This window comes from Typopeltis vanoorti, chromosome 25, assembly GCF_054136105.1.
Source record: "Typopeltis vanoorti isolate ZY-2024b chromosome 25, IOZ_Tvanoo_1.0, whole genome shotgun sequence".
Lineage (NCBI taxonomy): Eukaryota > Metazoa > Arthropoda > Arachnida > Uropygi > Thelyphonidae > Typopeltis > Typopeltis vanoorti.
Genome location: NC_143573.1, coordinates 61,145,198 through 61,154,651, shown reverse-complemented (window position 1 = coordinate 61,154,651; position 9,454 = coordinate 61,145,198). Strand labels below are relative to the sequence as shown.

The 9,454-nt window shown below is 33.4% G+C and overlaps 1 protein-coding gene across 1 annotated transcript in view; it reads left to right on the top strand.

The window, feature by feature from the left end:
* The first annotated feature begins 6,778 nt into the window (after positions 1 to 6,778).
* Positions 6,779 to 9,454, top strand: part of LOC150092780 (myosin light chain kinase, smooth muscle-like) — a 53,739-nt gene continuing 51,063 nt past the window's right edge. The window contains exon 1 of the mRNA XM_090414613.1: positions 6,779 to 7,062. The gene's annotated coding sequence lies outside the window, so the exon portion shown is untranslated. The remainder of the gene's footprint in view (positions 7,063 to 9,454) is intronic.

Here is a 9,454-nt window from a genome sequence, read left to right as displayed (position 1 = left end):
CGACGGGAACACGAATCTGCACATACATTCAGAAGCGGCGAGACTCACAACATGAGTTTCCATAGTAGGACCACAATATGCAAGCCATACATTATCCGAACCAACATACAGGGTCGCTTTCAGTGGTGCAAGAGCGTATAAACAGTGGGACATGGAAGATTGGAAACCTGTGTTATGGAGCTACGAATTACTACACCCTCTACCGATCAGATGGACAGGTGTGGGTGTTCAGATGTCCGGTGGACGTCTATTTCCAGAATACGTAACCCCAACTACGATATTCGGAGGTGGATTGATGTATTGTCCTTTTTTTCCTGGTTTGGCCTCATACCTCTGTCTGTGGTACTACGAACATTGAACGCGGGGAGGAATCTGAACATTCTGGGCAATTCAATGCTTCCTATTTTGTGGCGTGTTTACGGAACTGACCATTGTCTCTTTTGGCAAGACGTAAGGATGTTGCTCTTCTGTAACTTCATGGTAACTTCTGGAGTCCAGTCACCACATTTGACTGGACTCCAGAAGGCTCTGATCTCAACCCTACGCAACATCTGTAGAATGAACGGGAGCATCGGGTGAGGTCAAGGGACATCCGCTGCACAATAGTTCAGGACTTCGTTACCTGCCTACAGGAAGAATGGTCCAAAATTCCCATTGATCGCTATGGTGCGCTTGTGGAAAGTATGCCCGTAGGATTGCTGCAGTCATCACAGCGAAAGGAGGTCCTACATCGTATCTAGATGGACGCCATGGCTGTTTGTGCCTCACAGTATGGTGTCCATTAACCTCTTTCTAAGCAGTGTACGTCTGATTATATTATATGTTCCACGTGAATTATGTACCGGAGGTATAAAGTTGTTTGAAAAAGTTCTATGTTCGTCTCTAAAGCGGGATCCAAGATTATTTATCCATCAGACTATCGATGTACTTCATTTAATGCAGGTTACCAACCTTTATTCGATAGAATTGATACAAAATGATGAAAAGTATTGTTCTCATAATTCAGGCTGTGCACCAAACATCTTGCTAAAATACTTGCTATCCAAAAGAAACTATAATTATCTATTTTTTGACTTGATAATCTTGAAAGATAACTTTTACATATCTGATCTTGATTACTCAAACGGCCTAGTTCTTTCTTATGCTGTATTTATAGATATTTCTATGGGCGCTGACCACTAATTGATCTCACTATTACTGCACTCTCTCCTGTAAACCTATTTAAATATAGATAGCATCTGCTTACCGAACGACGCACACACACACATACACAAATTAAGCGACTAAACCTACGACGCACGATGTTTAGTCGCTTATGCCGATTATAGCCAAACCAAACCACGCATTGACCCTCCACAACAAAGTTCAAGAATAGCACTTTATGTTCCGAGTGGTTTAATATTACTATTTTAAAAGATAAGTGTTGGAGTTCTACAATTGCATTGGAATGACTCTGTTTGTCTGACTATTGTACAGCCCATTATCCGTTAGTCATCGAAATATTCCCAGTTGTTAGAAGTGATATTCTCATAAGTATAAATAAAGTAGGTCGGTGGAACTATTTCTAAACTCTATAACACTCACTCTCTCTTTGAATGATATTAATATTAACATTAATATTAATATTAATATTACGACACTGATTACTGTTGCATTGTTGCATAGAATGATCTCTTTTGTCCTGATTGGAAAGCACTTTTATCACACTACTTTGATGGACCCGTGTTTCACTCAGGATTTCTTCATGTGCAGGTCACAAAGATGCCTCCAACGATCTCGATCCTCTCTCTTCCATGTTATACCCATAGATTTCACTAATGGATCTTCCCATATTGTAGGTGGTCTTCCTGGTTTTCTCTTTATTCTTGGTTGCCAGTTAAGTATTCTATATGTCCATCTGTTATCCTTGAGTCTAGCTATGTGACCAGCCCATCTCATCTTGCTTTCATATACTGCAGTTACCACATCTTTTATGCCTGATCTCTTTCTTAGTTCCGTGTTTCTAACATGTTCCATTCTGATGATGTTACAAATCCTGCGTTCTATTGCACGCTGAGTTATTCTGAGAGTCTCTTCTTCTTTTCTTGTCGTGTTCCATGTGTCTGATCCATATGTGAGTGATGGTAGAATATCACTATTAAATAGTTTTGCCTTAGGAGAGATGTCAAGATTTGGATGAGCAAGTGTTTCGTTTTCTGTTGAATGATAGCCATGCAGCTTTCTTCCTTTTTGCTAGTTCTTTAGATAAATCGTGATTCATTTTCATTGTTTGTCCTAAGCACTTGTATGAGTCAACTTGTTCTATATGGATGATTTTGATCCATTTTGTTTTTTCTAGATTCATTTCTAAGCCTATCTTACTGCTGTTTTTGATAGGCTTAGAAATGGATGAAGAAGTTTAGCTTAGCTTCTTCCCCCATTTCTTCTAGGTCTTTTGGGTTGTGGGATATAAGTACTAGATCATCGGCAAACATAAGAATTTGTAGCTTTTCACCATCTATGTTTATTCCTCCGTTTAGGTCTATTTTTGTTTTCAGAATGTATTCTAAAGTGCTGGTAAATAGATTTGTGGAGATCACATAGCCTTGGCGGACCCCTCTCTTTATATCTATATTTATAGGTTGATCAAATAGAGTTATTTGTGTGGTCTGATTTTTGTTAATTTCTTTTATCATGTGGATATGAGTAGGGTCCACTTTTATTTCCAGTAAGTCACTGATGATTTCATCTCATGCTATATTATATAGAGCATAAGTTTAAAAATAAATTGTCTTCATGCTTATTTCAAAATTATGTTTACAGCATTCGTTTCATCCACAGAAGTTTTGTGCAGCTGTTAGAAATATAAAATGAGTAACGAAGTAAAGTTCATAGTTATATTATCTATTATTACCTTAGCAGTCAAAGTTCGCTACTAAATGTTAGTCACATTTTAATGGTGAGTTCATTGCAAAGGTCGTTTATATTTACTTAGAGAAGAAAAATATCCACGTTTGCCGTGTCCGCTATATTATTTTAATTCATCTTCACAAATGCCACTATTTTCTCTCGAGCCATATTTTTAATGCGATATTCCGAAATACCAGTGGTTTAGTAGTAAGAAATTTTACGTCTTCAAAACATGTTTACAGTTCAATTCTTCGTCATTATAGAGGACTACTTCCATGCTATCGATAAATGAATACAAGCAGCTATATCTATTTCGTGCATATTTGTGGAATAAAGTGCACAAAAAAAAATCAAATATTACATTTATTATAAAAATTGAATCTAAATATATTACAGATATCTGCCATCATTGCTTTGAAAAACTGTTATAATAGATAACAAGTAACAGAAAAGAATTGAAAGAAAATATGTAAGAAGCATTAATTTACGGATGTATTTATACATCCGTAAATTAATCCATACTAATTAAATAAATCCATACTAATGAAATAAAGGTTTCAACTTTTAAAGGACCGGTTTCAACCTCAATAAAGGTTGAAACCGGTCTGGGTAGTGACCTATCTCCCTTAATGTAAAACAATATAACATCTCATAGGGGATGAGTTTTACATTAGGGTTAATACTAAGAATAGTGATCCTAGCTTTATCCACCTTTACTACGAGTTTCCCGGTATTGTACTACCCAGGTGTTTGCTTACGCTTGGACTCGCCGAACTTTTATATTCGGCATGAAACTCTTTGATTTCTATCTTAGAGTTTCTTATTCGGCTTTGAAATAATGTGGGATTAAATATCCCCTTAATTTAAATAATCTCTATTTAAACTTTATTTATCGCAAAAATATATAGGAAATAATCTAAGGACAAACTCTTCGTTGTTCTTAATACGTATGGGGTAAATGATTGAGTTGCGAACCAGTAGTCAGAGCAATGTTGTAAGCAGAGTTTAATCTAAGCATACGATATTGAACTTATTTTCTTTATACACGTATAACTGTTGATTTTATTCTATTACATAATATTCACTTCATATGAAAAAAAAGTCCGAAAAGTTCGCGTGAACGCTAGCAGTTTAAAATCAGGAAATAGCTAAACATGACAGGCTGTTTGATGTGCATCCGATCCCACTAAGTGGTAGTGTAGCATGGCTGGGTCTGAATGTCTTTAGGTAATAGTGATTGAATTTAAATGTACAGTTTCAGGCCACCATCCATTGAACTAGAAGCTAAAGCTGATTCCAATCTTCGAGTTTCAATTCTCTTACATGGTAACATTTATCGAGCATCCATTCTCCATTGCTCGCATTACTGATTACCATGACTGATTGTAAATAATTCATGGTAATCGTTCTAGCTGATTGTAAATCAGTTACTAACAAACAATTGTATATTTCTTTTCAGGGTATCCACAATTTTTGTACTATATAAATTAAACAACAGTGGAGTAGAGAATCTCTTGGGGCATTTTTATCTTCTTTGAATTTGCTCCTCTATACATTACTCTGATATGTATCGGGGATCAACCCTGTTATTTACCTATAATTTATCTAAAAACTATAATCTATGATGTTTTCTAAAATCTTCTTTCAAAGGTCCAGTACTGTCATCATGTAGTCAATCCATCTTAACTGCTACGTTTATTAAAATGTAAGCATATTACTGAAACATGTTCAGCATTAAGTTTCATATCACACTCTACCTTGCTTTGAGTTCTGGATTTAACAAACATTTTTAAAAAAAACTTTAACGATTCCTTTAACCTGCCCATAATTTTTACTTGTTTACTGGCAAAACTATTGTTACATGGACATATTCTACCGCGCTGTGGGCTATAGATTCAAAGGAAATAAACTCATCAGATGTAATAATTCCGTTTTATATTCTTTTAATAGAGGCTTACCGCTCATGCTTTCAATGAAATTTCGCAGAAAGACCTCTAAGACATCCTTTCATCTCCATTATATTCGCCTTTTCTCTCCTTATAGACTGTTATATCCTTTCCATCCGCATGCTATTACTCTGTCATAGTAGCTGTTTATTAATCCAAGTACTTGCAGTTCTCAACTGAAGGTGAATTAGCTGGCCTCATAAGAAGGAGGTAGGATTTTGCTCGTAGAAGATTTTTCGAGAAATGCAAATTCTCCAGGACTATCATTTTTTATTTATTTTGTTTTATTTGTCAGACGGCGAAAGAATTCCTTATGATGTCCGTTGGCCTACTCAGCTAGTTTTCTCTCATAATCATATTTTGTTTTCCTTACTGTTCTTGCAACTTTTAGCCTGAACTTTGCACTCCATATACCCATTTCTGTATATTCCATCTGCACCAACTTAATTTATTTCGTTCTTGTTCAATGATTTATTTATCCATTTTTAGCATCTATATTTTGACTGTTTACAACTTTTCCTTGTCATTCTTCATCTCACGGTATCACTTCAGTTTATTATATGTTTGCCATAATTTCCTACTCCGCATCTTCTATGTTTCTTTTCCCCAAAATAAATCTAATATGCCTGGCTATCACCCACGTTACGACTTTATGATCCCCTCCCACCTTCTCGCCTTATTTATAAACATATCCTGTGGAATATAATGCTATGGTCATTAGTCATAGAAGGCAGTTCCTACTCTGCTAGCAAAAAAACCTTATAAATTTCCTTTTTTTCCTCCCATTTGCTTTTTTCACTATTCCTTAAAATTCTAAATACTATAACTTTCTAAAAAGTTTCAAATCAATGCAACGTTGTTATTTTATATTAATTCAAACAAACAATTAAAAAAATGCAATACAAAGAGGTATTTCTACATTGCAAAAAACTATTAGTTAACTTATCAATCTGAGATTAGCATTTTTTTAAAATTATTTTCTTCTTATTTTTGAATCTTAGAGAAATTCACAAAGAGTATTGATTGAGGCCAACACTTTTACGTTATCTCGATTAATTTAAGGAATTTGACTTAATCAAAAAAACAGATATCGCCTTTAATAAATAAATTAATTTTAACAATGCATTTTTTAATAATTCAATGAATATTTTTAATAACTTGTTGAATTTTTAAAAAAAATGAAACTGATTTATTAACTTTATTGATATTATACGTCTGATTTAATAACTCGATTAATTTTAACAATTAAATTTTATAACTCGATTAATTTTAACAATTAAATTTTATAACTCGATTAATTTTAACAATTAAATTTTATAACTCGATTAATTTTAACAATGAATCCGATTTAATAACTCGATTAATTTTAACAATGAATCCGATTTAATAACTCGATTAATTTTAACAATGAATCCGATTTAATAACTCGATTAATTTTAACAATGAATCTAATTTAATTTTAACAATGAATCTAATTTAATTTTAACAATGAATCTAATTTAATTTTAACAATGAATCTGATTTGATAACTCGATTAAACTGAGTAATGTGTTGATTTCATAACTAAATTACTTGAATCTAAAAATGCATGATCACCATTGTATTACTCAATGTTCCAAAATTTCACATTATTGACTATGTTGTTTCTTATGTAGAAAAAAAAAAACGAATCAATCAGAGTTAATAAAAATAATAATTGCATATAAAATATACTTCAGTTTTATCAACTAGGTATAATTTGTGAACTAGAAACGCAATTATGTACTCTTCATGAGCGTTTCACTGTTACTTCTTTATTTAGATTCGGAGATATTTTCTTGTAGCGATACCACGTGATCAAAGCAGTATAGGTAGGTAGGAGGTGGAAAGAAAAGGAGGGGTGAATTATAATGGAAGGAAAAACTCTGTAAATTTGGGTACATGGCCCAGAAAGTTTGGCACGATCTGGCTGGTGCTCGTGAATCGGTCGGGACAACCGGCAAGCGAATCCAGGCATTCCTACGAACAGTGCACTTGAGTGTTATCTGCTAGCGAGAGTGCGTGTGACTCCAAACTCCGAGCGTCGCGCTCATTCTACTGCCGTTGGTCCATGGAAACTGTTAGGGGTGCTTTTTAAGCTATAATAAAGGGTGGGTGTTATTTGTTGAACGTTTTCAGCTTGGGAGTTTTTACGAGTGTGGGCTGTTGCTGTCAAAGTCAGTGAAGATACAAAAACAGAAGTCGTTCGGTAAGTTTTTATTTCTGCCTTAAGTAATTTGTGTTCTTCTTAAGTAAACCGAAAAGAGAGAGAGGGAGGATGAAAAAAATATATAAATATCATCTTTCGCGCAGTCAATTTATATGCAGTTCTTTCTTTTATGCTCCCATTATTATTGAGGAAATCAAGGGTCTAAATATTGCACAAAATTTGTGAAGTATTTTTTTAAAAGTGAAAAAGTCAAACTTACCCCCCCCCACTCTTGAATACCATGTACTGCTTTCGAATTTTTTCAAAGAATTATGATTAATAAATAACGCCATTTAATTATTACTATATCATTAATAAAGAAATCTTTTTTTATGTTATAAAGAACTTTTTTTTTTCTTTCATTAACGAACTATACAGAGACCAAAATTGATTTTTCTGAAATGTTTAAAGTCATTTTTCGCAAAAATTAAAGTTGATCAATCATTCGAATGTGTGTTATCACTTAAACTACGTTCTCACATAAGATAAAAAGAATTAATTTATGGCTTTTTAAACTACACTGTGTCAATAATAACGTTGCTATGATGTGTTGATATGGGTTTGCTCACATAACGACTTAACCGCGTGCTCAAACACGTCAGACATTTCAAAGTTTAAAGGCTTTCCATGTCATTCAAATTATTTTGGAGATCATTCTCATTTTGCTGAGTTTTATCGGAAAAGACAAAGTATTATTGACGTCAATGTGTTTTTGTTTCATTAAAACCGTTACAGAGTGCAAGGTTTTCACAGGCAATTTAGCAACGACTTGATACGTTTTTGTTACATTCCTTAAAGGTAGGGCAGATCATAGTGCAATGGCCCAAAGTTTGGCTTACGTAATACAGCAATAATACTGCATGTATATAGTAGGCACAAATAAGACACTGGCAAAGATATAAGGCTGGTTGATACATTTGGGATTCTTGAGGAGGTAGCCGATTTTTTTGTGCAGTTCCTAAATAACGAAACTGCTCATTAATTTAAAATACTTCAATATTTTTCAAGTGCGTTTGAAGCAGTGTAGCGGTGGTTCTCTTTTCTCTCTTAATTCTGACTAAATTGAATTCGATTAAAATAATCACTTTATATCGATAAAACGCAATACCGATCTTAATTTATTTCGATTTACTTTGTCTTGATCTCCATCCTACAAAAATTCTCGAAACTATTACTGTTGGCAATTCAGAATAGCCAGTTGTAGTAATCAATTATTAACGCACTAGATTTTAAAATGCCAATGTTATTTCCAAAACAAATTGAGCACAATCGGTGCATGAAACAAAAAGGAGATATTTAATTTTTAATCCAAGTTTGATCTTTTATTTGTTGTAACGATCAAAATTGTTCGATTAGAGAATTATAATCATTTTAATTATTAGGCGAGTTATATTTTTTTTTAGCTGAAAATTGCACGTGAGTTTATTCGAAAATTTGATTTGCTTCAATGGTTTTACTTTTCAGACAGAATCCACATCTCATTTTCGATAATTATAATTAATTTTTATAATATAGCCTTCGATTTCTACGACTATTGGTTGGCCGAGTGAATATTATTGACGCTGCTCGTTCAGTAGGTTGTGTGTTCAAATCCACGTAAAGCATTCGGAAGTTCCATGTTAAGTGTCAAGAGCAAGGTTCATGGATTATTGACCGTTAAACAAACCTTCAGCACTAAACTGTTCTATAAGTTTATAAGAGGGTATGATTCACATTGAAAAAAATAATCTTGATCATGGTCTCACCTAAAAAAAATTTTGACACCTATTTCATGTTTGTTAGCGTTGATGAATTAAAACTAAATTATCAACAGCGTAACTGGTTCATTACTTGTCATTCTACACTACTAAATTCTCACTACTACATGGAACAGCTTGAATTCTTAACTTGAGGCATATTTTTTTATCATTCCCATATAATAATGAGACATTTAATTCGCTTTCTTTAAATGTTTAATTTACACATAAAATTATTTATTTTTTGTGTATCGGATTTGTTTATATAAGGAGAAGTTTTAACTCCGGTTGATATTTTTTTATTCATTTAATTTGGGAGAGTGCGCAGAAGGAATTTAGCTATAAAAAAGAATTAACTTGTCATGTTTCTCAATGATAATAAGCTTAACTCTTATCGCCAAGTTTACCTCGTTATACGACCAAACATGGAATTTTTGCAACGCGTTCAAGTTCCCATAATTAGAATGGTGGTTTCACACAACTACCGTCTGTCTCTCGAAGACAGGAGACGTCCATTCGGCCAACCGATCAGCAACTGAATTATGAAATATCAATTATATTAAGCATTAATACAGGGTTCTATATTAATATTATATTAATAATATTAATATAGAACTATTGTCACAGTTTAAATAAAAATTTAAACTGTGACAATA